This window comes from Bos indicus x Bos taurus, chromosome 6, assembly GCF_003369695.1.
Source record: "Bos indicus x Bos taurus breed Angus x Brahman F1 hybrid chromosome 6, Bos_hybrid_MaternalHap_v2.0, whole genome shotgun sequence".
NCBI lineage: Eukaryota > Metazoa > Chordata > Mammalia > Artiodactyla > Bovidae > Bos > Bos indicus x Bos taurus.
The window spans coordinates 33,802,657-33,817,756 of record NC_040081.1 but is presented as its reverse complement, the minus strand read 5'-3'; the positions used below and the strand labels follow the sequence as shown (position 1 = coordinate 33,817,756).

The 15,100-nt window shown below is 38.5% G+C and overlaps 1 protein-coding gene and 1 pseudogene across 4 annotated transcripts in view; one reads left to right on the top strand and one right to left on the bottom strand.

Moving 5' to 3' along the window:
- Positions 1 to 15,100, top strand: part of CCSER1 (coiled-coil serine rich protein 1) — a 1,492,403-nt gene that overhangs the window by 927,047 nt on the left and 550,256 nt on the right. The gene's annotated exons all lie outside the window — the stretch shown is intronic.
- Positions 6,117 to 8,004, bottom strand: LOC113894128 (annotated as a pseudogene). The gene has a single exon (XR_003511477.1). The product of XR_003511477.1 is annotated as a phenylalanine--tRNA ligase beta subunit pseudogene (transcript).

The window sequence follows — 15,100 nt, the reverse complement described above, 5'->3', positions numbered from 1 at the left end:
AGAATACACAGAAGAACTGTACAAAAAAGATCTTCACGACCCAGATAATCACGATGATGTGATCACTCACCTAGAGCCAGACATCCTAGAATATGAAGTCAAGTGGGCCTTAGGAAGCATCACTATGAAGAAACCTAGTGGAGGTAATGGAATTCCAGTGGAGCTATTTCAAATCCTGAAAGATGATGCTGTGAAAGTGCTGCACTCAATATGCCAGCAAATTTGGAAAACTCAGCAGTGGCCACAGGACTGGAAAAGGTCAGCTTTCATCCCAGTCCCAAAGGAAAGTAATGCCAAAGAATGCTCAAAGTACTGCACAGTTGCACTCATATCACACGCGAGGAAAGTAATGCTCAAAATTCTCCAAGCCAGGCTTCAGTAGTACATGAATCATGAACTTCCAGATGTTCAAGTTCGATTTAGAAAAGGCAGAGGAACCAGAGATCAAATTGCCAACATCCGCTGGATCATGGAAAACGATGAGAATTTCAGAAAAACATATACTTCTGCTTTATTGACTATGCCAAAGCCTTTGACTGTGTGAATCACAATAAACTGTGGAAAATTCTGAAAGAGATGGGAATACCAGAGCATCTGACCTGCCTCTTGAGAAATCTGTATTCAGGTCAGGAAGCAACAGTCAGAACTGGACATAGAACAACAGACTGGTTCCAAATAGGAAAAGGAGTATGTCAAGGCTGTATATTGTCACCCTGCTTATTTCACTTCTATAAAGAGTACATCATGAGAAACGCTGGACTGGAAGAAGCACAAGCTGGAATCACGATTGCCTGGAGAAATATCAATAATCTCAGATATGCAGATGACACCACCCTTATGGCATGAAGCTAAGAGGAACTAAAAAGCCTGTTGATGAAAGTGAAAGAGGAGAGTGTAAAAGTTGTCTTAAAGCTCAACATTCAGAAAACGAAGATCATGGCATCTAGTCCCATCACTTCATGGCAAATAGATGGAGAAACAGTGGAAGGCTATTTTTTGGGGTTCCAAAATCACTGTAGATGGTGACTGCAGCCACAAAATTAAAAGACACTTATTCCTTGGAAGAAAAGGTATGACCAACCTAGACAGTGTATTAAAAGCAGAGACATTACTTTGCCAACAAAAGTCTGTAGGCAAAGCTATGGTTTTCCAGTAGTTATGTTTGGATGTGAGCACTGGATTATAAAGAAAGCTGAGCACTGAAGAATTTATGATTTTGAACTGTGATGTTGGAGAACACTCTAAAGAGTCCCTTGGACTGCAAGGAGATCCAACCAGTCCATCTTAAAGGAGATCAGTCTTTAGTGTTCATTGGAAGGACTGATGTTGAAGCTGAAACTCCAATACTTTGGCCACCTGATGCAAAGAAATGACTCATTGGAAAAGACCGTGATGCTGGGAAGGCGGGAGGATTGAAGGCAGGAGGAGAAGGGGACAACGGAGGATAAGATGGTTGGATGACATCACAGACTTAATGGACATGAGTTTGATTAAACTCCTGGAGTTGGTAATGGACAAGGAGGCCTGGCGTGCTGCAGTCCATGGGGTCACAAATAATTGGACACGACTGCGCTACTGAACTGATGACAGCCCTAATTTTAGTTTTATGAAAAACCTCTGTACTGTTTTCCGTAGTGACTGCACCAATTTACATTCCTACTAGTGGAGGATGGTTCCCTTTGGAGAGAAAGGAATATTTAAATTTCTATTAACATGTGCTTATTATAAAGTTTACATAAATATTGTAGTTAATTTGATAGGCAAAAGATTACTTTTACTTATTCAAGAATATGATATTTCAGTTTCTTACCTAGTGTATTAAAGTTCTTTCAATAATAACTAGAGAATAAATTTCAATTTCATTGTCTGAAAAGGTTCTTATTCAGGTCATGTATTTTTTTTAATATTATTAAAATATTTAAAGTTCTACATGTATAGAAACCTTAGTATTATTCAAGTATAAAACATTACAGATTAATATAATTTTGTAAAGATGAAAAATTACAGGTAGCCTGGGTATATGATTTATAAAGATTTTGGTTGAAAAGTGTTTTGATCATTCCTCTAAGTAACTTATTACTGAGTAGATTTCTTATTTGGATAAAAGGTCCTTCACTTACATTCATGTGATTTACACTAGCTGTTGGCTTTAAGTAGTAGGAAATATTTGTAATAAACAACAACAGCAACAGTAAGTATAGTTTAAATGTCTCTCAATTTTCATTTGAGGTTGACTGGATTAGGTTGAATAACTCATAGTTTTATATATGTACTTTTTTTTTTTTGAAGGTTAACTATATGTGTTTTTAATTTTTATTCAAAAGTATAATTAACAAATTAACTTTGATCTCAGTGAAACAATTTTTAAGTAATTTCATACTGTTTTATGTCATTAAAGGCTTAATCTGTAATATAAATGTCAGTAGAATAAACATTTTACAATCATTTGTGAACATTTCTTTTGGCTTGAGTAAACAACAGAAGAGTTATCCCTTATGCATTTTAAATATACTGCTTTATTTAAAATAATCAGCATCATTATTGTCATCAACACCATCATCATCACTTTTACTATGATCTCTACTGTAATTATCACCATGATAGTTATTGTACATTCTATAAAATAATATGTAAATTAATATTTTTCTATTTCAATTACCTACCATTGCTAATAGATCTCTGTTGATATTCTGAAAAAAGAAATTTTATCTATGTGTATGCACACACTATGTATGCTGCTGCTGCTGCTGCTAAGTCGCTTCAGTTGTGTCCGACTCGGTGTGACCCCATAGACGGCAGCCACCAGGCTCCCCTGTCCCTGGGATTCTCCAGGCAAGAACACTGGAGTGGGTTGCCATTTCCTTCTCACAGGCAGAATCTGTGCTGGGCCAGCCAGACTCTCTGCCGCCCAGGGCCAGGCGGCAGTAAATGTGAGGAATGCAGGAAATGCAGGAAAGTGAAAAGTGAAAGCGAAGTCTCTCAGTCGTGTCCGACTCCTCGTGACCCCATGGCCTGCAGCCTACCAGGCTCCTCCATCCATGGGATTTTCCAGGCAAGAGTACTGGAGTGGGGTGCCATTGCCTTCTCCGCACTATATATGCTATCTATAGCATATAATAGATATGCCTTTTAAAAATATAAATTTTTATGGTTGCATAAAGTGTTGTGTACTAGATACTGTACATGAAATTAGAAATGGTGCATGTTTAATTTACGTAGGGGTTCCTGATGGCTCAGACAGTAAAGAATCTGCCTGCCATGTGGGAGACCCAGGTACAATCCCTGGGTTTGGAAAATCCCCTGGAGAAGTAACCCACTCCAGTATTCTTGCTTTGAAAATTCCATGGACAGAGGAACCTGGTGGGCTACAGTATATGGGGTTGCAAAGAGTCAGACATGACTAAGCGTTTAACACACTTTAAGTAACATCCTTCACAATGTGTAGTGGGGATGTATATGGTTTTAGAAAGATTTTTGTTGCTGTATTTTGTTTGTTTGCTTTATGTTAGTTATGTAACTATTTAGTTTTATATTTAAAGAGAGTGATTCAAGCTTTTTCTTTATGTGTTAAGGGTAAGGTGGGAGTAAGGAGAGGGAGTTTTAACTCAGGAGAGGAAGAAGTGGTTAAGAAAAATAATACAGGATATGGAATAAAGTTCAGTAATGAGGAACTGGTCTAAATCTGGAAGAATGTGTCTGGTAAATAGTTTTTTGGTGGGAGTAATAAGAATAAAGGGGCTTCCCAAGTGGCGCTAGTGTAAAGAACCCACCTGCCCATGCAGGTGACAAGACATGTGGGTTCGATCCCTGGGTTGGGAAGGTCCCCTGGAGGAGGGCATGGCAACCCACTCCAGTATTCTTGCCTGAAGAATCCCATGGACCTAGGAGCCTGGCGGGTTATGGTCCATGGGGTCATAAAGAGTTGGACGTGATTGAAGTGACGTTACACACACAGTAAGAATAAGTGAATAAAACGATAAGGTTATTAGAACAAAGGGGATCAGCAGTAGAGAAAGCAGTAAATTAGAGCTTATATCTAAGGGCCTTTATTTCCTAAGTGAAAACAGAGGTAAGATCAGCTCTTGCAACCTCTTAACTCTTTCTCCATCTCATAAAGGGAAAAGTAGAGGCCTGAAGAAAATGAACAAGTTTTCAAATGACAGCAATGCAGGATGATGGGAAAGTGAATAGAATGGAGAGATTTGGAAGGATTGAAAAATCATTGCTAAAGATATTTTACACTGGACATCAGCTTTCCACCAGTATTGCTTTTAATTGTAGATTGAATTTAAGCAGGAAGAGTATCTTTACCAGCCATTTAAATATAGAGTTACAAAGCTCAGATTGCCCAACATTCAAAACTACATGATATTTCTTATTTATATGTTATATAAAAAGAGGAGGAAATACTAAATAAGGAAAGCTCAGGAAGGTCACTGAAGAACCTTCTGGGAATAACAATGAAACTGCATGAACCAGGAATTTATCTAAGTGAAATCCGCCATGTACTCTGGAATCTGACATTTGCTGTGTCCTAAGGCTGCAATTCATGGGGTTGCAAAGAGTCGGACACGACTGAGCGACTGAACTGAACTGAAGGCTATCCCCAGGTTATTAAGTTTATTTCTATCTATTTCATTCCAGTCCCAAAGAAAGGTAATGCCAAAGAATGTTCAAACTACTGCACAATTGCACTCATCTCACATGCTAGTAAAGTAATGCTCAAAATTCTCCAAGCCAGGCTTAAGCAATACATGAACTGTGAACTTCCTGATGTTCAAGCTGGTTTTAGAAAAGTCAGAGGAACCAGAGACCAAATTGCCAACATCCACTGGATCATGAAAAAAGCAAGAGAGTTCCAGAAAAACATCTATTTCTGCTTTATTGACTATGCCAAAGCCTCTGACTGTGTGGATCACAATAAACTGTGGAAAATTCTGAAAGAGATGGGAATACCAGACCACCTGACCTGCCTCTTGAGAAATCTGTATTCAGGTCAGGAAGCAACAGTCAGAACTGGACATGGAACAACAGACTGGTTCCAAATAGGAAAAGGAGTATGTCAAGGCTGTATATTATCACCCTGCTTATTTAACTTATATGCCGAGTACATCATGAGAAACGCTGGACTGGAAGAAACACAAGCTGGAATCAAGATTGCCGGGAGAAATATCAATAATCTCAGATATGCAGATGACACCACCCTTATGGCAGAAAGTGAAGAGGAACTAAAAAGCCTCTTAATTAAGGTGAAAGAGGAGAGTAAAAAAGTTGGCTTAAAATTCAACATTCAGAAAACTAAGATCATGGCATCCAGTCCCATCACTTCATGGGAAATAGATGGGGAAACAGTGGAAACAGTGTCAGACTTTATTTTTTTGGGCTCCAAAATCACTGCAGATGGTGACTGCAGCCATGAAATTAAAAGACGCTTACTCCTTGGAGAGAAAGTTGTGACCAACCTAGATAGCATATTGAAAAGTAGAGACATTACTTTGCCAACAAAGGTCCGTCTAGTCAAGGCTATGTTTTTTCTTGTGGTCATGTATGGATGTGAGATTTGGACTGTGAAGAAGGCTGAGCACCAAAGAATTGATGCTTTTGAACTGTGGTGTTGGAGAAGACTCTTGAGAGTCCCTTGGACTGCAGGGAGATCCAACCAGTCCATTCTGAAGGAGATCAGCCCTGGGATTTCTTTGGAAGGAATGATGCTAAAGCTGAAACTCCGGTACTTTGGCCACCTTATGCGAAGAGTTGACTCATTAGAAAAGACTCTGATGCTGGGAGGGATTGGGGGCAGGAGGAGAAGGGGACGACAGAGGATGCGATGGCTGGATGGCATCACTGACTCGATGGACCTGAGTCTGAGTGAACTCTGGGAGTTGGTGATGGACAGGGAGGCCTGGTTTGCTGCGATTCATGGGGTCGCAAAGAGTCGGACACGGCTGAGCCACTGAACTGAACTGAACTGATCTATCTATTTATTCTGACCATCGGTATATTTCTGTAGCCACAAAGAAGTGGTCTATAGTTTCTTAAGATTCTAGATCTCTAAGGATTGATAAATTTGATAATATTTCACAGGAACATTTTATTTATTATTTTTTTTTTTTCACTGCTTTCTACTTTATTCAACATCAATGCACAAGTGGACTTCCTGTGCGGACGACTAAAGGGCATCCAGGAGAAGAGAAAGACCCTCGGGGAGACAACCCCACAGCAGAGACTCATCTTCACAAAAATGGCTCAATGTTGATTTCCACGCAGGAGCAGGGCATAGTCAGCTCGAACTTGGTGATAACGTCGGGATGAAGGACCCCCAGCTTCCCGATGCTCTGGCCCCGGGCAAAGATCTCTGCACATCGCCCAGGAAAGAACACAGGGCCTTCTGATGCTTTGATTGCATATCCTCCCTTCTTTTCACCAGGAGGCACGTCAAGCAGCTGCATGATTCTATCCAGAAGCCCATGGATTATCTCAAACCCAGGATTCTTGTTGTAATAAACAGCACAGAGATGCCTGTAGTTTCTTGCACCCACATCTCTGCTAGAATCTTTTATTACAATGTCAGAAATTTCAAACAGCTTCAGAGGAAGTGGCGTCTTCCGATTGGCAGCTAGGGTCTTGAGGAGGCCAGGAAGAAGGGTAGTGCGTGCCACCTGGAATTCAGCCGTTTTAGGATTACTTATGTGGACGGCCTTGGTTGCAGAGATATCCATACCCAGTTTGTCAGCAATATCTTCTTGGGAGCACAGAGCAAAGGTAAGTGCTTCGGTGAATCCGGCAGCTGCCATGTCCTGTCTCAGGAGTTCTGTGAGTTTATTTAGGGGAAATTGATTAGCTATGGTGTACGTTTTCGGGAGAGTCATCTGAATGTTGTTATATCCGTAAGCAATAGCTGCGTCTTCTATGATTATCACAGGCGTGGATAATGTCAGCTCTGGTCGGGGGGATTTCAACCTCGATCTGATTCCCATCGCCTATGACTTCTGACTTTAAACACATCCTGGTCAGAAGCTTGGCAAGATTTTCTGGAGTTTCTCTGATCCCAACTTTTTTGTTAATTAGGTCAGCTCTCACCATCTCCTTTCGATAAGCCAGTTCTGGAAAGGTATGTAATTTTCAATTAGGAAAAACTACCTCAGCTGCTTCAACCGTAAACTGATTCTCACAATATTCACTGAACGTGGTAACAATGACATCAAGAACTATTTTTGCCTTAGTAAAGTCAGTTCCTGTGCACTCAATAAATACATTTTTCGTATTTACTGTTATTTTGGAATGGTTTCCGTTGATGATTGGAGGCATGGAAAGGACGACACCTTTGCTATCATAGATAACTGGGTACAGAGGTTTATTTTCAATTATATGTAAATAATGTTTAAGCTGGTTGTCAGTCTTGTATATGTTCATCAGTTCACAGGCTGTATACTCTTTACTCTTATTTAGAGGCTTGAATTTGATATCAGAAGGTTTCTTTGCAGTGTAAGTAAATGGACCTGACAAAGTGTCCAAATCATGGGTACCAATAGCAACCAAGGCTCTTTTCCTGCAAATGTTCTGATGTAATTTCTCCTGAAGTTCAATGAAGCTGTCATATCTATCTGTTGTAAACTTTATGTTTCGGAGAACTGCTGCAACAGCGTACGGGCGTATTTTAGCTGTCTCTTCTGTGATGATCAACTTCTGGATTTATCCTTTAGGCATTACCCGTTTATACATCGGAGTCTTTATCCTTTCTTTGAAGACTTGAAGTCCTCGAACCAATCCTTCCAGACACAGCAGGTCATATCTATTGGCAGGGACGTCAATTTTGTAGAGAACAACATCAGAGGCCCCATGGGCCTTTTCATTACCTTGTTCCTTACTTATAATTTCCTTTTCAGATGTAATTTCATCAAGTTCCAGTCCAAATTCAAAGCACAGTTCATCAAATTCTTCATCAGTGTAGGTCCGGCCCAGGGCTCGGAAGAGCAGATCTCACTTCACGCTGACAGTCGGCATGGCGAGTCCTGCCCACTGCGCCTGCGCGGAGCTAAAGTCTTTATTATGATGATTTGATCCTAGACTTAGTTGAGGAGAAAATGAAGTACCTAGTTTCATGTATAAATCTCCAATGCATAGAATACATAGAGCCATCAAATTACTGTGTTTTTTTTATTGGATGATCTCCTTTTAAGCCACAGTTTTAGTTACAAAGTAATGTTTCTCACCTTCTTTCATCTTTTTCCTCAGCTCAGCCACCTATCATGTACTTCAGACTTGAATTTCTCAATGCTCAGCGTATCTTAAACTATATTCTGAGTCCCCAAACCAAACTGTACTTTCTCTAGTATATCCTTTCTCAATAAACAGTACCAGGGAAGCCAGAAAGCCATTGTTCTCTACTTCTTCATTTGCTACTTTAAATCTTATTAAGTCCCAGTATTTGATAATGGAGATAATTGATAATTATCAATTACTTGATTTATCCAAATATTCGGGTTGCCTGACTTCCCTGGTGGTTTAGACGGTAAAGCGTCTGCTTACAATGCAGGAAACATGGTTTGATCCCTGGGTCAGGAAGATCCTCTGGAGAAGGAAATGGCACCCTACTCCAGTACTCTTGCCTGGAAAATCCCATGGATGGAGGAGCGTGGTTGGATATAGTCCATGGGGTCACAAAGAGTGGGACACGACTGAGCGACTTCACTTTCACTTTCTGTTCAAATATTTGAGTTACCCAAATAATCAGGTTATCTTCAGCTCTCATTTGACTACTACTCTCAATTATCTCTGTCTGTATCTTTATATCTTCAGTCTTGATGCCATTTTCCAGGCTCTTTGACTTTTGATACCATCTTACTAAAACACTCCCTAGTCTTTAAAATCTTTAATGACTTTCCATTACCTTAGGATAAATAAGAATCTGTTTCCTTAACATGCTTATCAAACCCTCCATAATCTGCTGTATGCCCACCTCTTTTGCTTCATGTCTTGACACTTCCAGTGTACTGAACTTTTTGTCTACCAACTTATTTCTTTGCCTTTTTTTTTTTTTTCCTAAGTTTAGTACCATAGTGTCTCAAATATCTGTGTCTTTTTTAATGCTACCCCCTCTTCTGCCTGGTACATTACCCCCTGACCCCTATGTTTTCCTGGACGAATTTCTACTTACCCTACAGTTGTAAATTTAAATGCCCCCTCTGTGTTCTTACAGCATTCTATATTTCCCCTGTCTTAGGATCACTCTTGTGATAATGACTTATTCATCGACTGTTTAGTTGACTTTGCCGTCCTACACTGCTCTGAGAGCACAGATCAAGTCGACCTCCTTCAGGTGGTATACTATCTGACACAGCCTCCTGATAAATGGTTATTAATGAATGACTAGAATGTTATGAGTTCAAGTTCAATATGATAGTGGATATTTTTATTTTTACTATTCAGAATTTCAGTTTATATCCTAATGTGCTCTTTTAAAATACTCCATTTCAATATTTATCCTAATTTTTAGGACAAGGTCTTTGCTTATGTCTCTGTAAATAAACCTATATATAAATTAATTTATGAAATACATATTTGGATCAATACTCTCATTCAAAATGCTCCACACTGGCTACTTCCAAATTTCAAACATAATATTCATGGATTTTATGTAAAACTATTCATAATCTATTTTTTAACTATTTAATTTTCCATTACAAAAGCCATAATGGTGCTTTATTAGGTCTAAACACACAAATGATTCTAGCTTACCTTTTAAGAGAACTCCTCAGTTTGCCTTAGCAACTGTGAAATTTGAATAATATCAAGAGCATAAAAGGCAATATCATCAGCTTTAGTCCACATGATTATTTAAAGAATAAATAAGGCAAACTTATGCCTCTGGTCATGTTTCATCTTGCCCACACCCAGACATTCTTCTCTTCATAAGCACATTTACATCCACTGCTTACCACTAGAGAGAGAAATCAATAATAATGAATAATATTATGTAACCCAGTCAGAAGAGGCATATTACATGGACTTTAAAGTAAATTACATGGAAATCCCCCCTGAAATGCCACAGTAGTCATTGATAAATGGGATCCTTAGAGTGCAGTGCATGCCACACTAGCTTTAGACAGCATGATGGTTGCCCGTAAGTAAACCTTTGTCATCACATGTAGCTATTTCTTTAAACTTTTGCTCCAGTTATGGGCAACTGTGAACAAATATGGCATATTTACCTAACAGCCTCCAAAGAAGAAAGAATTATATATAATTTTAAACTGATGATAGCATTCAAAAAGAGAAATTGCTGCCAATTCCAATTTTGGTCTGTAATAGATTGAAAAGTTGAAAATGATTCTTCACCATAGATCATCTAAGAAGCACTGATTTATTTAATTTATAAATAAGAGCTCTAATGAGAAATTAAAGTTTTGCCATTTGCTAATAAAGTCTATAAGACCTGTGAATACCATTTTTTTGTCTGTATTAAGAAAAATTTGCACAGATGGGGTTTCTTAATTCTTAAATAGTATTCAGGTTGGATGAGAAAATAAACCTTAATCACCCCTAGAAAGAAAATAACTGACTTGTTTCAATTATCTTACCCCAAAGAAGGCTCTTGCTAAGTCGCTTCAGTCGTGTCCGACTCTGTGAGACCCCATAGACGGCCTCCCACCAGGCCCCGCCGTCCCTGGGATTCTCCAGGCAAGAACACTGGAGTGGGTTGCCATTTCCTTCTCCAATTCATGAAAGTGAAAAGTGAAAGTGAAGTCACTCAGTCGTGTCCGACTCTAGCGAGCCCATGGACTGCAGCCTACCAGGCTCCTCCGTCTGTGGGATTTTCTAGGCAAAAGTACTAGAGTGGGATGCCATTGCCTTCTCCGCCAAAGAAGGCTAGTAGATCCAAATTATGTGAGTTGTATCTTTTATTTTTACTTAACATTTAGGACATAATGCTACCTTACAGACTCTTGAACATAGTATATATTAGTAATTCTCTTTTATGTAAATTACCACAAAATCATATAAGAAAACTCATCTGAAAAGAGCACAATAGTATTTTTATTTTTCAGTGTAGTATTTTATGTAGCAATCTGTTATATATAACATATTTTTGAGTGTACAAGAAATTTTAAGAAGAAATGATACCATCTAGCTGTTATATCTTTGTAAATAAGAGTTTGCAGAAATATGTACATTCTAAAGATCTTATAGCCTTGATCAAATAGACCCAAATGTTTTTTTGAACATGTTTGTCTCTTATAGTTTGTGTTTTCTAATCAATTCAGCCTGGAAATTAAAAAAAAAAAAAAACTGGAAAGAATAATAGTTAAAGAAACAAACTGGAAAGAATAATAGTTAAAGAAACAATATTTATCTAGCTGTCCCTTAACAACTGTTTTGGAACCTTTATCTTATTTCTGAGAGTCTTCAGGGAAAATCTCATCTATGCTTAGAAATACATGTAGCATTTTCTGTTTTCACTTCATTCATTCATACTGGTTTCTTCTCTGGCCCTTTGAGATGATGTTATGTGTTGAGGCTTCAGAAATCCTGAAAAGTCTTGTCTCTGCTGCTGTGACTGATGCCAGTAGGATATCCTGTCACTATTGACTGAAGTTGTTCTGAGGCAAAGCTGAACCTCTCTGAAACTTTCCTCCTCTTGCAAGAACTAGCACAGTGGTGCCAAAGATGTTAGAGTGTTTTGCAGACACAGTTGTTCTAACAGAAACAGTACTCTGGCTAAAAAGGGACATTGTTTTCTTTGAGCTTTCTGTCAATACTGTTGTTGCAATAGACCTCAGACTCTGTAATGTACTCCTGGCAGCTGATTGTCTGTTAAATCAGTTCCTTCAGCTTTTAAGTTTGCTCTGTGTGGGTGTGGGTGTGTGTGTGTGTGTGTGTGGGTGTGTGGGTGTGTGTGTGTGTGTGTTTGCTTTTGATTTTGATAGCTTGCCTGTTTACTTTTAATTCAGAGCTTTTGTCTGAACCAAGCATGGACTCATTGAGGATAGGGCTAGAAGAGATACGAACAACCTGCATAACAAATCTAACAGGATCCTTTTCTGGGGCAATTTCAATGCACCAAGCTCGGGATTTGACTTTCAGTGATCTACTTTTTACCCTCATTTGACCCTCAAAAGTCAAATACATCCTGCATCTTAGGTTGCTTACAGGTTAGGTAGAGGTGGATTTGGTACAAGAGTAAGCATTTCTTAGAGGATCATTTGCTAAATGGGATGTTCACGAACCTTAGCCTTGCTTTATTCTTCACAATATATGCTATAAGATTATACATCATCACACATTTTGTCATTATTCTTTTTTCCTTCTATCTGCTTCTTAACCTTCTTCTATCCCACGTGTCCATTGTTCAGGTCTCCTACTGTGGTTTCTTCTCACTGAAAAATGACAAAGTTAGCTGAATCATTTGGCCTTAATGAATTAAAAAAGGAACTGAAATTGAAAATTATGTTTCAAGTCATTTTTTGAAACTATTTTTACTGTTTTTCTAAATGCTAGTGAATTTTCAACATTTCATGAAACTATTTTCTTGCTGTCCTGGTAATGTTCATGTAGCACATCACTGTCCCAAACTCACTTTGAAGTATGCTTTAAATCATGATATATTCCAAATCTTTGAGAATTGTTTTCTTTGTGATAAGAAAATAAAATCTTTGGTTTTACTCACAGAATAGTTGATTGAATTTATATGATTATTCTTCAATTAAACCACCACATGTACCATTTTAGTACTTCTTCTGTAAGTACTTCCTGAGTTAACAGCTCAGTGTAAAGTTTAAAGAGCTATTAAGTGGATTTAAACAATCTCATTTAAAGGAAGATACCATGCTTTTGCACCCCATTAATTGAAAGATATTAATAAAAGATATGGCTTATTAGGCATAAAGAATGAAAGCTAAAAGTGTTCACTTTTCCTGCAGTGTCTGAGGTTGGCATGAAGTCTTTGAGGAAATTATTGTTTTAAATCAATTTTAAAATTGTATATACCCTCTCAATTTCTAAAACAAAAATATGATTGAGAGATTATTTTCTCTTAATGATATTTCTAGAAGTATTTAAACAAGTGCTATGCTATGCTAAGTCACTTCAGTCGTGTCCGACTCTGTGTGACCCCATAGATAGCAGCCCACCAGGCTCCCCCATCCCTGGGACTCTCCAGGCAAGAACACTGGAGTGGGTTGCCATTTCCTTCTCCAATGCATGAAAGTGAAAAGTGAAAGTGAAGTCACTCAGTCATGTCCGACTCCTAGCAACCCCATGGACTGCAGCCTACCAGGCTCCTCCGTCCATGGGATTTTCCAGGCAAGAGTACTGGAGTGGGGTGCCATTGCCTTCTCCAAACAAGTGCTAGTAGAAACCAATGCTGTAAAACTGGTAAGATTAGAGTGGACTCCTAGATAAACTTGAAAAAGTCCATATTAAATTTGACTTTTAGATAAACAGTGAATAACTTTCTTAAGTGTGTCCCAAATATGCATGAGACAGTTACTCTAAAAACTATTATTTATCTGAAATTCACATGTAACTGGATATCCTCTATTTTTATTTGCTAAATCCATAACCCTAAACTGGGAACCAAAGAAGACAATAACAAAAGTGATTACTAGTGAATTTATTTAAATGGCTTCAGTTCAGTTCAGATGCTCAGTCGTGTCCAACTCTTTGCCACCCCATGAACCCCAGCATGCCAGGCCTCCCTGTCCATCACCAACTCCCGGAGTCCGCCCAAACTCATGTCCATTGAGTCAGTGATGCCATCCAACCATCTCATCCTCTGTCCTCCCCTGCTCCTCCTGCCTTCAATCTTTCCCAGCATCAGGGTCTTTTCAAATGAGCAACTCTTCACATCAGGTGGCCAAAGAATTGGAATTTCAGCTTCAACATCAGTCCTTCCAGTGAACACCCAAGACTGATCTCCTTTAGGATGGTTTAGTTAATTCTTTTTCTTCATTAAGAAAATAGGAATTATCTCCAGCATATCATAATAGCTCATGCATATGTAAGAAAAATGCCTGTTTAGTTAGTTCTTGCTCTAGTTATCAGTAGATCGATAAAGACAGTATATCTATATTGTCAGTTTGGTTTACTTCTCTCTCTCAGTTCTTATCTCATGGTAACAAAGATTTGGAACTACTGACTAATTACAGCTTAGGCAGGCAGGATGTCTTGGCTATTTGTATGTAACAATTCAGATGCAGAACACTATTGCTTTGTTAGAATAAATGCTATAATTGTAATGGTGCTAGTGGTAAAGAATCCAGCCAGTGCAGGAGATTCCAGTTCTATCCCTGGGTTGGGAAGATTCCTTGGAGGAGGAAATGGCAACCCACTTCAGTATTCTTTCCAGGAGAATCCCGTGGACTCCCATGGAGCCTGTCAGGCTGCAGTCTCTGGGGTCACAAAGAGTCAGACACAGCTGAGCACACAGCACACACTACTTACTCTCTACCACATACAACGAGACTTTCAATGTATATGTTTGTATATCTACAGTGCAACAATAACCTTATATTTTTGTAATTAAATAATTATTTGATGTATTTATAGCATGGAGTATTTTTCTTCTACATTAATCAAAAATAAAGAATACTGGCTTTATATTTAGGAGTCCTTAATATGGCTATAGTTTGGAATTGATAAGGTGGAATTGTAAGTAGTATTTCATGAATGTTGCCTTTGAAATGATTGTGTTTAAGGGGGAATGTATTATGATCAGTACACATCACTACTGGTGCAAAAATAACTCAGAGGACATATCTAATACCACCAAACCAAGCATTATTTGCTAACAAAAGAGAGTATTTTTCTAATCTGCACACAATGATGTGTAATACTTACCAAGCATGCCAATAAATAACAATTTGAATAAAAGAGAGCATGAATATTAGCAATACACTCTTACTGGGTCACATAATCCTCCTCTAATACACAAACGTAATCTACTTGTTTCTTTGGTGCTTGTTAACAGTTTTCTGATTATTCATGTGTCCAAAAGAAAATTAATGCTCGAAGCTCTAAACCTGGTGAATATAATGAGCATGGCTCCCCATGGATCTGAAAAAATTAGATTGTTGGTTTGAGACAGATGCAGCTATAACCA